Source organism: Sebastes umbrosus, chromosome 8, assembly GCF_015220745.1.
Source record: "Sebastes umbrosus isolate fSebUmb1 chromosome 8, fSebUmb1.pri, whole genome shotgun sequence".
Taxonomy (NCBI): domain Eukaryota; kingdom Metazoa; phylum Chordata; class Actinopteri; order Perciformes; family Sebastidae; genus Sebastes; species Sebastes umbrosus.
The window spans coordinates 20273410-20290027 of NC_051276.1; positions in this window are offsets into that span (position 1 = coordinate 20273410).

Consider the following 16618-nt stretch of genomic DNA (forward strand, 5'->3'; position numbering starts at 1 on the left):
TGAGTGTTTTTACAGCAGCAATAACTGTGTGTTTCCTATTTCTATGTATTTATAAATGTAAACATGTATAAAAGGAAGAAATAAATCATATGTTTTCAGTTTTACTCAAGTGATGTTGATTTCCACTGTAGCCTAGTCAAGGTGACATGTGATGTGACTGCTCTGTCGTCTCATATGAACCTCTGTGGGATGATCGGTAGATTCTTGCTTATCTCCTGCATGAAATGGATGAATCCTCACAGTCCTGCATTATTATGAACCATAGTAACGTGGTTATGGCTCATCCATTCACTGTCCACTCCCTCTTGCTCTCCTCTCCATTTCTCATGCATTAGCTCTGTGTTGTTGACTGTGTAGTGGCTGTGGCTGCTTCCACATACAGTAGACTATGTTCATGTTCAAGTTTGTTTTTCTAAAGTCAGAGTTTTCTCTGCTGTTCCAGCACGTTTTTGCGCTGCGTAAAAACTACGTGGAGATCATCCGGACAAGCCGACGCTGTAATCTATCAATGCAATGTATCGATCCAATGTTTACGTCCTGCAAAAGCAGTACACAATATCTTGAATCCTCTACTAGTCATTCTGTTAGATCAGGGGCCTCTAAGCAACCTGCAGCTCTGGAGCCACATGTGGCTCTTCAGCTCCTCTCCAGTGGCTCCCTGTGGACTTTTAAAAATGGAAATGAATTACTGTTTTTTGTTTGCATTTTCATTTTTATTTATCATTTTTGTAGGTCTATGGTATGACGGTGTATTAGGGCCACATTGAGGAAAAAAAATAAATCTGAGATTTCGAGAATAAAGTCAGAAGTTTATGAGAAGAAAAGTCATAGTATTATGATAATAAAGTCATTATTATAAGGTAGTAATTTTACAATAATATTCTTTTTTTCTCGTAAAGTTATGACTTTATTCTGGTAATATTACGACTTTTTTTCTCCTATAGTTATGGCTTTATTCTCGTAATATTAAAAAAAATCTCGTAAAGTTATGACTTTATTCTCATAATATTACAACTTTTTTCTCGTAAAGTTATGACTTTTTTCTCGTAATATTCTGACTTTATTCTGTAAATCTCAGATGTTTTTTCCCTCAATATGGCCTTAATACTCTGTAGTACATTTGCACTTTGGCCCTCACTGCATTAGACTTATATACTATATACTTACACTATAAACTGTGTTACCTTCATCACAATGATCAAACGTTTTGCAGCTTCAGACAGAATTTTTTTTTTATTTTGACTAAAATGTCTCTTTTGATAGTAAAGGTTGCTGACCCCTGTGTTAGGATGTGGAGCTGAACTGGTTGGTCACTAATGCGCGATGCACCATGTTCTCTTCTCTGAATCTGCTCTTTTGATTTACAGAATATCATTTTACGGTACAAACATTGCCAGAAGAATTACATGTCGTTATCTATATTAATAATAATGGTCCAATATGGTGTAAAAGTCTAGTTTTAAGTCAAAAACGATCATACTTTATCTGCAGACCTGATGGCTCCTGGTAATCAAGTCTGCTGCTATGTTACAAATAGATGTTGGTCTGGATGCTCTGCAGCTCTTTATCAGCAGGTAAATGGTTGAACAGTTCATCGGAGGAATTAAGGGAAATAAGAAGTAATGCTGTAGTGGTGCTGGCCTTTTTAACATGGCAGCTAGAAGCAGTGACAGTTAACCTGCAGCAGTAAGATAGAGTAGGCTACCTACATAAGATGATTTCCTGCAGGTGGTGAAAGAAATGGCCTGTGTGTCCCAGAATATCACAGGCAGCACAGAGAAGCACAGAAAACCCCCTCACCCAAGATATTAGTAATATCAGCATGTATGATATCTCTGCAACGTTATTACAAAAAGTTTGATATAAAGGTATAAGCTTGACTCATGAAGAACTGTGTCAATACTTGAACATGTTCTGCATACATGTGATCACCTTGCACCCATTTTTTAATTTACTTTTCTCTGAACAATTATTGCTGTAACAAAATAACATACTTTTATCCAAAGCATCCATCTGCCACATGGCCTGATTGAGCAGCTGTCATAAAGTCACACAGTCTTTGCTTTGATTCGACTGATTTTACTTTACTGTTATTTCCTGGCAATTTCTTCACATTACTACGTAATTAACAGGCCCTTAATTGCAGTGCATGCAGTGTGCGCATTTTCATTACAAGTACAAACATGTCTTTTTTTCATGAATTGATAAAGTTGTTGCATCAGGTTACATTTCCATGCTGTGCTCAATACTGCCTCTATTGTAGCCTAAATACTGTGTGTAATCTGGCTGCTTACATGATGCATAAAGTAATAATCCTGCTGACATCTCACAATTGATTAGTACTTGAGTAAATGTACTTAGTTACATTCCACCACTGGTGACAGTTATGAAGCTGTGATTATTTGATTTGAGACAGAACCCCCCCCCCCCCAAAAAAAAAAAAATGCTCTGAACCCTGAATCTCACCTGGAGTCTACCTGCCAGTGGAGCATATCCTCCGTGCACACGCACGTCCATGCCTGGCAGCTAGACTCTGAAACAAGGCTGAGGCCTGGCGCCTACGTGCCAGTGGAGCAGCATGCGTGTGCATGCTGCTCCACTACCACCCTGCTCTCAGGACACTTCGTGCACCGCAGCACGCCCATGCCTGGCAGTTCCGCCACGGATCCTCTGTTCAACCTCGGGTTGCGATCAGACGATTTAGCCCGTGGCGAGGTACAGCCTCCTCTGCCGAGACTCACAGCCTTGTCTCTGGCGTCTGACAGAGATGTTCAGAGCTCTCCAGGTCTCCACAAAGGGAGACCTGGAGCTTAGAGGAAGGAGAGAAACGGGTCCTATAGGTAAACTCGGTTTTGGGTGGCCAGGACGTCACATATGACGTTTGGTCACACATGACGTCACATATGACGTTTTGCTCACACATGACGTCACATATGACGTCACACATGACGCGAAACATAAGCCCCGCCCAATAACTTGTAGTACTGCTAACCTCCTCTGTGACGTCGTACATGACATCAAGGAAGATAAGAATTGTTTATTTTTTTTTATTTCAAAATTACAGTATACATAGTAACAGCAGAAAACATTAAACACATTTACATACAAAAGAAGCATAGCGAAAACATAAACAAAGAGCGGTGTCAAACATAAAAGGACAACAGAAATGAAACAAAACAAACATTCAACACATAAAAAAAACACAATAAAAATAAATAAATAAGTAGATAGCCAAACATTTTGTGCTATTAATGAAGTTCAGTGAGGGTCATACAAGACTGCGGTCAGCCGAGTTCGAACTCTGTTTTTCAAATCTTTAAAATGGAAATGAAACGTTCAACCAAGTTAAGCTGGTTCACTCAATGGATTTCCACTCTAATGAACAATTATATAACAAACATGACAAATGTCAGCATTTAAAAAAAAAGAAGCTTTGTTTAATCTTTCGTGGCAAGAGTGCTGCCATGTTGCAGTATTCTAGCCTGTGACGTCACAAGGTTGGTTTAGGGGGACCACATTTTCAAACCCCCAAACCGGGACCCTTAAGTCTAACCTACCGCATGTTTAGCGCTTTACACTACATGTGGCTCAGCCTTCAGGAGCAATTTGGGGTTAAGTGTCTTGCTCAAGGACACATCGACATGTGACCGGAGCAGCCGGGGATCGAAACCACCGACCTTCCGATTGGTGGACGACCTGCTCTACCTCTGTTTGCTTTGGAGATAAGTTTTACTTTGTGATGGTATCCGAGGAAGGGTTAAATCAGCATGTGATGGTAGTTTTGGTATGCTGGTAAGCTACCGGCAAGTTACGTAAACAAACGCTATAACGTGGACTTCAGAATAAAGTAGTGCTTTCTGCGTTTATTTTCTTCGTGACCCCGTCTTTGAACGGTCTGAATGAGACAGCAGAGGAGGAGAGACAGGTGATCAGAGAGGGAGAGGACACAGGATATGGGGAGACAGTCAGCTGCAGCTGGACTCAGTGCCTGTCGGTTGGCTCTTTCTGTGTCACCATAGCCAGCGCTGCAGTACTGATCTCCGTTTCAGCGGCAGTTTATGAAATGGACTGTTTTTTGCTTTGTTTTAACATTATAATACTCATCTTTACATCCAGGAACAATACAATAGTCCCCCCCCTCCCCTTTTTCTGTCCTGTGTTTCCTCAGACTCTGTCTTTCAAGGTCTCTACCGTTGTATCTATGTTGCTCAGCCGAGCCAACCAACCTGGTGACGTCACAGACTAAAGTACTGCAACATGGCGACGCTCTTGCCACGAAAGACGGAGCTTCTTTTTTCTTTTAAATGCTGACATTTGTCCTGTTTGTTATATACTGTAATTGTTACTTAGAGTGGAAATCCATTTAGCAAACCAGCTTAACTTGGTTGAACATTTCATTTCCACTTTAAGGGTGATTATTGGGCTTTAAAACAGGAAATAAGGGACTTATTAACATTGCACTACTTATTTTTGCGTACTAAAACATATTCATACACCAGCCCTTTGCTGATTAAGAAATCACTTTTTCTGTTCATGTAGACGTTGCTGTAGACTTTTTGCTATATTTACCTAAACGGCTGACTTAAACTAACTCATATACAAGAACTGGTGATGGTAGTGTGCTAACAAATTTTCACATTATCACATTGTTTTACCTCAAGAAATTGAAACTGGACAGTGAAGTGACATCTTAATGTAGGACTTTATTCTGGTGACGTGAAGCTGCAGAGCGTGATTATCTTCAGTGCTCTAATATTCATGCTTGTGTATAAGCTTTGTGATCAGAAGACTGGGATTGACTTGAGTTGTAATCGTAGCTCCTTCAGTTTTTACACTGTACACTCCACTCAGGTGTTCAAAACAACACAGGCACAAACAGGTTTTATAGTATTTTCAGTTTCAGTATCACTCATTCACTTTATATACAATGTACATCAGATTGGAGCACCCAGTGTGGTGAAACTGGTGACTCATGATACAAAAACAAGTTAAAGAGTTACCATTCCAGTTATAGGACTGTTCTCTCTGTTTATTTGAACATTTAGCAGTGCAACTACTTTACCTCAAATCCACCTCCTGATTTGACTCAGTGGAAATTTAAATAACCTGGTGCCTTATTATCAGAATCTGTGTTATTTTTGATAGAGTTCTGTCGTACTAACCTTAGATTTACTCATCAATTCAAAGTTTTACTACTGAGATTGTTGATTTTAAGCGCCACCAAAATTAAATTCACTCATGTATTTATATTAACATTACAAATTGAATGTTGGGAAATGAAGGGAAATGAAATGATCTGATTGCTGAATATGTGTTTGTTTTGAGAATGTAGTTCAAGACTATTTGGAAAATATAAATAAAAAATACCATCCAGTCTGTTTTTATTTTTGTGTGTAGTTAATATTTATTTGCATATTTAAATGCATCATAATGATGTGTCAAAATAGTACACTTAATTATGTTTTAGCATATCTTAAGAAGCAACAAATTACATATCATTAGTATACTACATTGTTAGTACACTCAAAAATAAAACACTTTAGTATACTAATCACACGTGCATATGGAAGTATACCAAGTATACTTAAATTAAGTGAACTTCAGTGCATTTTTTTTTTTTAACTGGGTAGTGATGTATTTCCTCTGAGGGGTGCATCAGTGGATCCCATGGGAACTTATTTCAGAAAAAAAATATGAACAGAATAGCACACATGATTACTATACTAAAGTGTGCTATTTTTTAGTGTAACAATGTACTTAGTATACTAAGAATATATCATTAGTGCTAAAGATATACTGAAATAAATTTAAGTGTACTTAAGTGTACTATTTTGACACACCATTAAGTTGCACTTCAATATTCTTAAGTACAACTTTTTTAACTGATCAGTACGTTTTATGAATACACTTTATTGTATTTCAGTTATATTTTAAGGAAACTTCAAAGTCACTCCAATTGTAATAAATTATATTTAAAGTGTATTGTGGCGGTACTGAGTTCCCCAGACTTTAGTTGTTCAGTCAGAAGACTGAAAAACAGTTCCCATCCACATAATAATATAAAATAAAATGCCTTCTTAATAATAATAATGAACAAATGCCTCTTCGATAATGAACAAATGCCTCTATATTAACAAACAATTAAGGAAACTGAAATATTGGTTTGTGTTTTTCCTTTTACCCTCCTTTAAAGTTTTCCCAAATAAAATACACTAAAAGAAATGGGTATAAAGGGTTTCATTGAAAATCAACAAATGAATAGAATACAAAAATACAGCCTGCAGGCGTTAGGCTATCATAAGGCAAGCCAGCTGTTGCACAAATAGCACCTAATCGTCCCAGTGCAGGTAACCTAATTGGTTGGCACTTAACTTGTTTCCCCAACTAGGAGAGTCAACACTCTCAACAAACAAAACACAAAGATCACAGAATCCCAAAAGAGACCAGAGTTTCTGGTAAAGCTGATAACACATGTTGCATTGAGTGAAGGAGAGATCAGAATGACACTGGGTGTGCAGTTTCCCTCCTCTTTTAAGCCCTACAGAAAGGGCGTCGTTACACCCTGATTGGCCAAGAGGGGAATGCACCAAGCTGCTCTCAACTATCATTTAAGAGCCAGTCCCCACACCCTGTGCAACAGGTGAACTGAATAACCTTCTAATCACTCAGCAACTCAACCAAAAAAACACCAGGGAAAAGGGAAACAACAGCAAGCACCAGAGAATTGGCAGCTGCCACAGTATTATCCACATATTTTAATTGAATTTAAAATGTATTTTTTCATATACTATAAGTGTGTAAACAGTTATCTGAAAAGTGGATTAAAATATACTTTGAGTATAAAAATAATTCATTTTTAAAAAGTGCATCATTAGTAAAAGAAATATGTACTTAACCACATTTAAGTGCATCATAAATGTGTGTCAAAATAGTACACTTAGTACACTTAATTATGTTTTAGTATATCTTAAGTAGCACTAATGAGTTATGTTATGAAGCTGTGACACACAGGAGACTGTTCAGATATAATCTGTGTGTCAGATTATTTGATTTGAGACAAAAACCCCCTTCCCCCCAAAAAATCGCTCTGAACCCCTGAACATCGCCTGGAGTCCACCTGCCAGTGGAGCCTAGTGCTCCATGCACACGTCCATGCCTGGCAGCTGGACTCTGAAACATGGCTGTGGCCTGAAGCCTACGTGCCAGTGGAGCACTAGCTCCATGCACACGTCCATGCCTGGCAGTTTCGCCACGGATCAAAACCCCGCAGGTAGAGGAGATGCCCGTGGCGAGGTGTAGCCTAGGCTGACAACCAAGTCTCTGGCGTCTGACAGAATCAGAGCGCTCCAAGGTCTCCTAAATGGGAGACCGGAGCTTAGAGGAAGGAGAGAAACGGGTCCTATAAGTAAACTCGGTTTTGGTTACACATGACGTCACATATGACGTGGAACATTAAAGCCCCGCCCAATAACTTTTGCTGCTATAATATCATCTGTGACGTCACACGTGACGTCACACAACATAAGAATCGCCCACGAATTGTGACGTCACCTCACAGATAGTCAGCACTTAATGAAACAGTTTAATGAGCCAAGACTTCAGGAAAAAACTCTTCTTGTCATACTATGTCATTATTGTCAGCTATGGGGGGAAATGTTGATTTACCAGAAGATAAAGGAAGAAATAAATCATATGTTTTCAGTTTTACTCAAGTTAAATGCAAAATAAATGCAGTATTGCCTTATGTATTGTTTCTCTTTATCCAATTCAATCTGTTGGCCAACAGACATGATATTTTCAGTTGGTTTTATTATAGCATATATGCTATATTATATTTGTTTACAATTTGATTTGTATAAATAGCTACACATAAACGTTTTAATTAAACAAATATAGCCTATAGTACAAACTGTGGAAATGTATTTAGCCTAATGAAATGCATATAAAAATACATCTGAAGTATACATTACCAAGATATGCGTATAAATATATCCAAGACAGGTGCTTAGATATTAACTTGTATTAATAATCCATTTCGTTTTCATATAGCCTAAATCATTTATGCATTATCTTCTGATCACTTTATGCAACACAGATACTATGAAAGTTCCTCTTGTGCGCATACATTGAGTGTTTTTACAGCAGCAATAACTGTGTGTTTCCTATTTCTATGTATTTATAAATGTAAACATGTATAAAAGGAAGAAATAAATCATATGTTTTCAGTTTTACTCAAGTGATGTTGATTTCCACTGTAGCCTAGTCAAGGTGACATGTGATGTGACTGCTCTGTCGTCTCATATGAACCTCTGTGGGATGATCGGTAGATTCTTGCTTGTCTCCTGCATGAAATGGATGAATCCTCACAGTCCTGCATTATTATGAACCATAGTAACGTGGTTATGGGTCATCCATTCACTGTCCACTCCCTCTTGCTCTCCTCTCCATTTCTCATGCATTAGCTCTGTGTTGTTGACTGTGTAGTGGCTGTGGCTGCTTCCACATACAGTAGACTATGTTCATGTTCAAGTTTGCTTTTCTAAAGTCAGAGTTCTATCGATGCAATGTATCGATCCAATGTTTACGTCCTGCAAAAGCAGTACACAATATCTTGAATCCTATAGTCATTCTGTTAGATCAGGGGCCTCTAAGCAACCTGCAGCTCTGGAGCCACATGTGGCTCTTCAGCTCCTCTCCAGCGGCTCCCTGTGGACTTTTAAAAATGGAAATGAATTACTGTTTTTTGTTTGCATTTTCATTTTTATTTATCATTTTTGTAGGTCTATGGTATGACGGTGTATTAGGGCCACATTGAGGAAAAAAAATAAATCTGAGATTTCGAGAATAAAGTCAGAAGTTTATGAGAAGAAAAGTCATAGTATTATGATAATAAAGTCATTATTATAAGGTAGTAATTTTACAATAATATTCTTTTTTTCTCGTAAAGTTATGACTTTATTCTGGTAATATTACGACTTTTTTTCTCCTATAGTTATGGCTTTATTCTCGTAATATTAAAAAAATCTCGTAAAGTTATGACTTTATTCTCATAATATTACAACTTTTTTCTCGTAAAGTTATGACTTTTTTCTCGTAATATTCTGACTTTATTCTGTAAATCTCAGATGTTTTTTTCCCTCAATATGGCCTTAATACTCTGTAGTACATTTGCACTTTGGCCCTCACTGCATTAGACTTATATACTATATACTTACACTATAAACTGTGTTACCTTCATCACAATGATCAAACGTTTTGCAGCTTCAGACAGAATTTTTTTTTTATTTTGACTAAAATGTCTCTTTTGATAGTAAAGGTTGCTGACCCCTGTGTTAGGATGTGGAGCTGAACTGGTTGGTCACTAATGCGCGATGCACCATGTTCTCTTCTCTGAATCTGCTCTTTTGATTTACAGAATATCATTTTACGGTACAAACATTGCCAGAAGAATTACATGTCGTTATCTATATTAATAATAATGGTCCAATATGGTGTAAAAGTCTAGTTTTAAGTCAAAAACGATCATACTTTATCTGCAGACCTGATGGCTCCTGGTAATCAAGTCTGCTGCTATGTTACAAATAGATGTTGGTCTGGATGCTCTGCAGCTCTTTATCAGCAGGTAAATGGTTGAACAGTTCATCGGAGGAATTAAGGGAAATAAGAAGTAATGCTGTAGTGGTGCTGGCCTTTTTAACATGGCAGCTAGAAGCAGTGACAGTTATCCTGCAGCAGTAAGATAGAGTAGGCTACCTACACAAGATGATTTCCTGCAGGTGGTGAAAGAAATGGCCTGTGTGTCCCAGAATATCACAGGCAGCACAGAGAAGCACAGAAAACCCCCTCACCCAAGATATTAGTAATATCAGCATGTATGATATCTCTGCAACGTTATTACAAAAAGTTTGATATAAAGGTATAAACTTGACTCATGAAGAACTGTGTCAATACTTGAACATGTTCTGCATACATGTGATCACCTTGCACCCATTTTTTAATTTACTTTTCTCTGAACAATTATTGCTGTAAGAAAATAACATACTTTTATCCAAAGCATCCATCTGCCACATGGCCTGATTGAGCAGCTGTCATAAAGTCACACAGTCTTTGCTTTGATTCGACTGATTTTACTTTACTGTTATTTCCTGGCAATTTCTTCACATTACTACGTAATTAACAGGCCCTTAATTGCAGTGCATGCAGTGTGCGCATTTTCATTACAAGTACAAACATGTCTTTTTTTCATGAATTGATAAAGTTGTTGCATCAGGTTACATTTCCATGCTGTGCTCAATACTGCCTCTATTGTAGCCTAAATACTGTGTGTAATCTGGCTGCTTACATGATGCATAAAGTAATAATCCTGCTGACATCTCACAATTGATTAGTACTTGAGTAAATGTACTTAGTTACATTCCACCACTGGTGACAGTTATGAAGCTGTGACACACAGGAGACTGTTCAGATATAATCTGTGTGTCAGATTATTTGATTTGAGACAGAACCCCCCCCCCCCAAAAAAAAAAAAAAAATGCTCTGAACCCTGAATCTCACCTGGAGTCTACCTGCCAGTGGAGCATATCCTCCGTGCACACGCACGTCCATGCCTGGCAGCTAGACTCTGAAACAAGGCTGAGGCCTGGCGCCTACGTGCCAGTGGAGCACCATGCGTGTGCATGCTGCTCCACTACCACCCTGCTCTCAGGACACTTCGTGCACCGCAGCACGCCCATGCCTGGCAGTTCCGCCACGGATCCTCTGTTCAACCTCGGGTTGCGATCAGACGATTTAGCCCGTGGCGAGGTACAGCCTCCTCTGCCGAGACTCACAGCCTTGTCTCTGGCGTCTGACAGAGATGTTCAGAGCTCTCCAGGTCTCCACAAAGGGAGACCTGGAGCTTAGAGGAACGAGAGAAACGGGTCCTATAGGTAAACTCGGTTTTGGGCGCACATGACGTCACTTATGACGTTTGGTCACACATGACGTCACATATGACGTCACACATGACGCGAAACATAAGCCCCGCCCAATAACTTGTAGTACTGCTAACCTCCTCTGTGACGTCGTACATGACATCAAGGAAGATAAGAATTGTTTATTTTTTTTTTATTTCAAAATTACAGTATACATAGTAACAGCAGAAAACATTAAACACATTTACATACAAAAGAAGCATAGCGAAAACATAAACAAAGAGCGGTGTCAAACATAAAAGGACAACAGAAATGAAACAAAACAAACATTCAACACATAAAAAAAACACACAATAAAAATAAATAAATAAGTAGATAGCCAAACATTTTGTGCTATTAATGAAGTTCAGTGAGGGTCATACAAGACTGCGGTCAGCCGAGTTCGAACTCTGTTTTTCAAATCTTTAAAATGGAAATGAAACGTTCAACCAAGTTAAGCTGGTTCACTCAATGGATTTCCACTCTAATGAACAATTATATAACAAACATGACAAATGTCAGCATTTAAAAAAAAAGAAGCTTTGTTTAATCTTTCGTGGCAAGAGTGCTGCCATGTTGCAGTATTCTAGCCTGTGACGTCACAAGGTTGGTTTAGGGGGACCACATTTTCAAACCCCCAAACCGGGACCCTTAAGTCTAATCTACCGCATGTTTAGCGCTTTACACTACATGTGGCTCAGCCTTCAGGAGCAATTTGGGGTTAAGTGTCTTGCTCAAGGACACATCGACATGTGACCGGAGCAGCCGGGGATCGAAACCACCGACCTTCCGATTGGTGGACGACCTGCTCTACCTCTGTTTGCTTTGGAGATAAGTTTTACTTTGTGATGGTATCCGAGGAAGGGTTAAATCAGCATGTGATGGTAGTTTTGGTATGCTGGTAAGCTACCGGCAAGTTAAGTAAACAAACGCTATAACGTGGACTTCAGAATAAAGTAGTGCTTTCTGCGTTTATTTTCTTCGTGACCCCGTCTTTGAACGGTCTGAATGAGACAGCAGAGGAGGAGAGACAGGTGATCAGAGAGGGAGAGGACACAGGACATGGGGAGACAGTCAGCTGCAGCTGGACTCAGTGCCTGTCGGTTGGCTCTTTCTGTGTCACCATAGCCACAGACTACTACTACACAGTACTGATCTCCGTTTCAGCGGCAGTTTATGAAATGGACTGTTTTTTGCTTTGTTTTAACATTATAATACTCATCTTTACATCCAGGAACAATACAATAGTCCCCCTCCCCCCCTTTTTCTGTCCTCAGACTCTGTCTTTCAAGGTCTCTACCGTTGTATCTATGTTGCTCAGCCGAGCCAACCAACCTGGTGACGTCACAGACTAAAGTACTGCAACATGGCGACGCTCTTGCCACGAAAGACGGAGCTTCTTTTTTCTTTTAAATGCTGACATTTGTCCTGTTTGTTATATACTGTAATTGTTACTTAGAGTGGAAATCCATTTAGCAAACCAGCTTAACTTGGTTGAACATTTCATTTCCACTTTAAGGGTGATTATTGGGCTTTAAAACAGGAAATAAGGGACTTATTAACATTGCACTACTTATTTTTGCGTACTAAAACATATTCATACACCAGCCCTTTGCTGATTAAGAAATCACTTTTTCTGTTCATGTAGACGTTGCTGTAGACTTTTTGCTATATTTACCTAAACGGCTGACTTAAACTAACTCATATACAAGAACTGGTGATGGTAGTGTGCTAACAAATTTTCACATTATCACATTGTTTTACCTCAAGAAATTGAAACTGGACAGTGAAGTGACATCTTAATGTAGGACTTTATTCTGGTGACGTGAAGCTGCAGAGCGTGATTATCTTCAGTGCTCTAATATTCATGCTTGTGTAGCTAGAAAAAGCTTTGTGATCAGAAGACTGGGATTGACTTGAGTTGTAATCATAGCTCCTTCAGTTTTTACACTGTACACTCCACTCAGGTGTTCAAAACAACACAGGCACAAACAGGTTTTATAGTATTTTCAGTTTCAGTATCACTCATTCACTTTATATACAATGTACATCAGATTGGAGCACCCAGTGTGGTGAAACTGGTGACTCATGATACAAAAACAAGTTAAAGAGTTACCATTCCAGTTATAGGACTGTTCTCTCTGTTTATTTGAACATTTAGCAGTGCAACTACTTTACCTCAAATCCACCTCCAGATTTGACTCAGTGGAAATTTAAATAACCTGGTGCCTTATTATCAGAATCTGTGTTATTTTTGATAGAGTTCTGTCGTACTAACCTTAGATTTACTCATCAATTCAAAATTTTACTACTGAGATTGTTGATTTTAAGCGCCACCAAAATTAAATTCACTCATGTATTTATATTAACATTACAAATTGAATGTTGGGAAATGAAGGGAAATGAAATGATCTGACTGCTGAATATGTGTTTGTTTTGAGAATGTAGTTCAAGACTATTTGGAAAATATAAATAAAAAATACCATCCAGTCTGTTTTTATTTTTGTGTGTAGTTAATATTTATTTGCATATTTAAATGCATCATAATGATGTGTCAAAATAGTACACTTAATTATGTTTTAGCATATCTTAAGAAGCAACAAATTACATATCATTAGTATACTACATTGTTAGTACACTCAAAAATAAAACACTTTAGTATACTAATCACACGTGCATATGGAAGTATACCAAGTATACTTAAATTAAGTGAACTTCAGTGCATTTTTTTTTTTTAACTGGGTAGTGATGTATTTCCTCTGAGGGGTGCATCAGTGGATCCCATGGGAACTTATTTCAGAAAAAAAATATGAACAGAATAGCACACATGATTACTATACTAAAGTGTGCTATTTTTTAGTGTAACAATGTACTTAGTATACTAAGAATATATCATTAGTGCTAAAGATATACTGAAATACATTTAAGTGTACTTAAGTGTACTATTTTGACACACCATTAAGTTGCACTTCAATATTCTTAAGTACAACTTTTTTAACTGATCAGTACGTTTTATGAATACACTTTATTGTATTTCAGTTATATTTTAAGGAAACTTCAAAGTCACTCCAATTGTAATAAATTATATTTAAAGTGTATTGTGGCGGTACTGAGTTCCCCAGACTTTAGTTGTTCAGTCAGAAGACTGAAAAACAGTTCCCATCCACATAATAATATAAAATAAAATGCCTTCTTAATAATAATAATGAACAAATACCTCTTCGCTAATGAACAAATGCCTCTATATTAACAAACAATTAAGGAAACTGAAATATTGGTTTGTGTTTTTCCTTTTACCCTCCTTTAAAGTTTTCCCAAATAAAATACACTAAAAGAAATGGGTATAAAGGGTTTCATTGAAAATCAACAAATGAATAGAATACAAAAATACAGCCTGCAGGTGTTAGGCTATCATAAGGCAAGCCAGCTGTTGCACAAATAGCACCTAATCGTCCCAGTGCAGGTAACCTAATTGGTTGGCACTTAACTTGTTTCCCCAACTAGGAGTCAACACTCTCAACAAACAAAACACAAAGATCACAGAATCCCAAAAGGGCCCAAAACAGACCAGAGTTTCTGGTAAAGCTGATAACACATGTTGCATTGAGTGAAGGAGAGATCAGAATGACACTGGGTGTGCAGTTTCCCTCCTCTTTTAAGCCCTACAGAAAGGGCGTCGTTACACCCTGATTGGCCAAGAGGGGAATGCACCAAGCTGCTCTCAACTATCATTTAAGAGCCAGTCCCCACACCCTGCGCAACAGGTGAACTGAATAACCCTCTAATCACTCAGCAACTCAACCAAAAAAACACCAGGGAAAAGGGAAACAACAGCAAGCACCAGAGAATTGGCAGCTGCCACAGTATTATCCACATATTTTAATTGAATTTAAAATGTATTTTTTCATATACTATAAGTGTGTAAACAGTTATCTGAAAAGTGGATTAAAATATACTTTGAGTATAAAAATAATTCATTTTTAAAAAGTGCATCATTAGTAAAAGAAATATGTACTTAACCACATTTAAGTGCATCATAATGCTGTGTCAAAATAGTTCACTTAGTACACTTAATTATGTTTTAGTATATCTTAAGTAGCACTAATGAGTTATGTTATGAAGCTGTGACACACAGGAGACTGTTCAAATATAATCTGTGTGTCAGATTATTTGATTTGAGACAAAACCCCCCCTCCCAAAAAAAAATTGCTCTGAACCCCTGAATGTCGCCTGGAGTCCACCTGCCAGTGGAGCCTAGTGCTCCATGCACACGTCCATGCCTGGCAGCTGGACTCTGAAACATGGCTGTGGCCTGAAGCCTACGTGCCAGTGGAGCACTAGCTCCATGCACACGTCCATGCCTGGCAGTTTCGCCACGGATCAAAACCTACCCCGCAGGTAGAGGAGATGCCCGTGGCGAGGTGTAGCCTAGGCTGACAACCAAGTCTCTGGCGTCTGACAGAATCAGAGCGCTCCAAGGTCTCCTAAATGGGAGACCGGAGCTTAGAGGAAGGAGAGAAACGGGTCCTATAAGTAAACTCGGTTTTGGTTACACATGACGTCACATATGACGTGGAACATTAAAGCCCCGCCCAATAACTTGTGCTGCTATAATATCATCTGTGACGTCACACAACATAAGAATCGCCCACGAATTGTGACGTCACCTCACAGAGAGTCAGCACTTAATGAAACAGTTTAATGAGCCAAGACTTCAGGAGAAAACTCTTCTTGTCATACTATGTCATTATTGTCAGCTATGGGGGGAAATGTTGATTTACCAGAAGATAAAGGAAGAAATAAATCATATGTTTTCAGTTTTACTCAAGTTAAATGCAAAATAAATGCAGTATTGCCTTATGTATTGTTTCTCTTTATCCAATTCAATCTGTTGGCCAACAGACATGATATTTTCAGTTGGTTTTATTATTGCATATATGCTATATTATATTTGTTTACAATTTGATTTGTATAAATAGCTACACATAAACGTTTTAATTAAACAAATATAGCCTATAGTACAAACTGTGGAAATGTATTTAGCCTAATGAAATGCATACAAAAATACATCTGAAGTATACATTACCAAGATATGCGTATAAATATATCCAAGACAGGTGCTTAGATATTTACTTGTATTCATTAGCTTTTAGTAATAATCCATTTCGTTTTCATATAGCCTAAATCAGTTATGCATTATCTTCTGATTACTTTATGCAACACAGATACTATGAAAGTTCCTTTTGTGTGCATACATTGAGTGTTTTTACATCAGCAATAACTGTGTGTTTCCTATTTCTATGTATTTATAAATGTAAACATGTATAAAAGGAAGAAATAAATCATATGTTTTCAGTTTTACTCAAGTGATGTTGATTTCCACTGTAGCCTAGTCAAGGTGACATGTGATGTGACTGCTCTGTCGTCTCATATGAACCTCTGTGGGATGATCGGTAGATTCTTGCTTGTCTCCTGCATGAAATGGATGAATCCTCACAGTCCTGCATTATTATGAACCATAGTAACGTGGTTATGGCTCATCCATTCACTGTCCACTCCCTCTTGCTCTCCTCTCCATTTCTCATGCATTAGCTCTGTGTTGTTGACTGTGTAGTGGCTGTGGCTGCTTCCACATACAGTAGACTATGTTCATGTTCAAGTTTGTT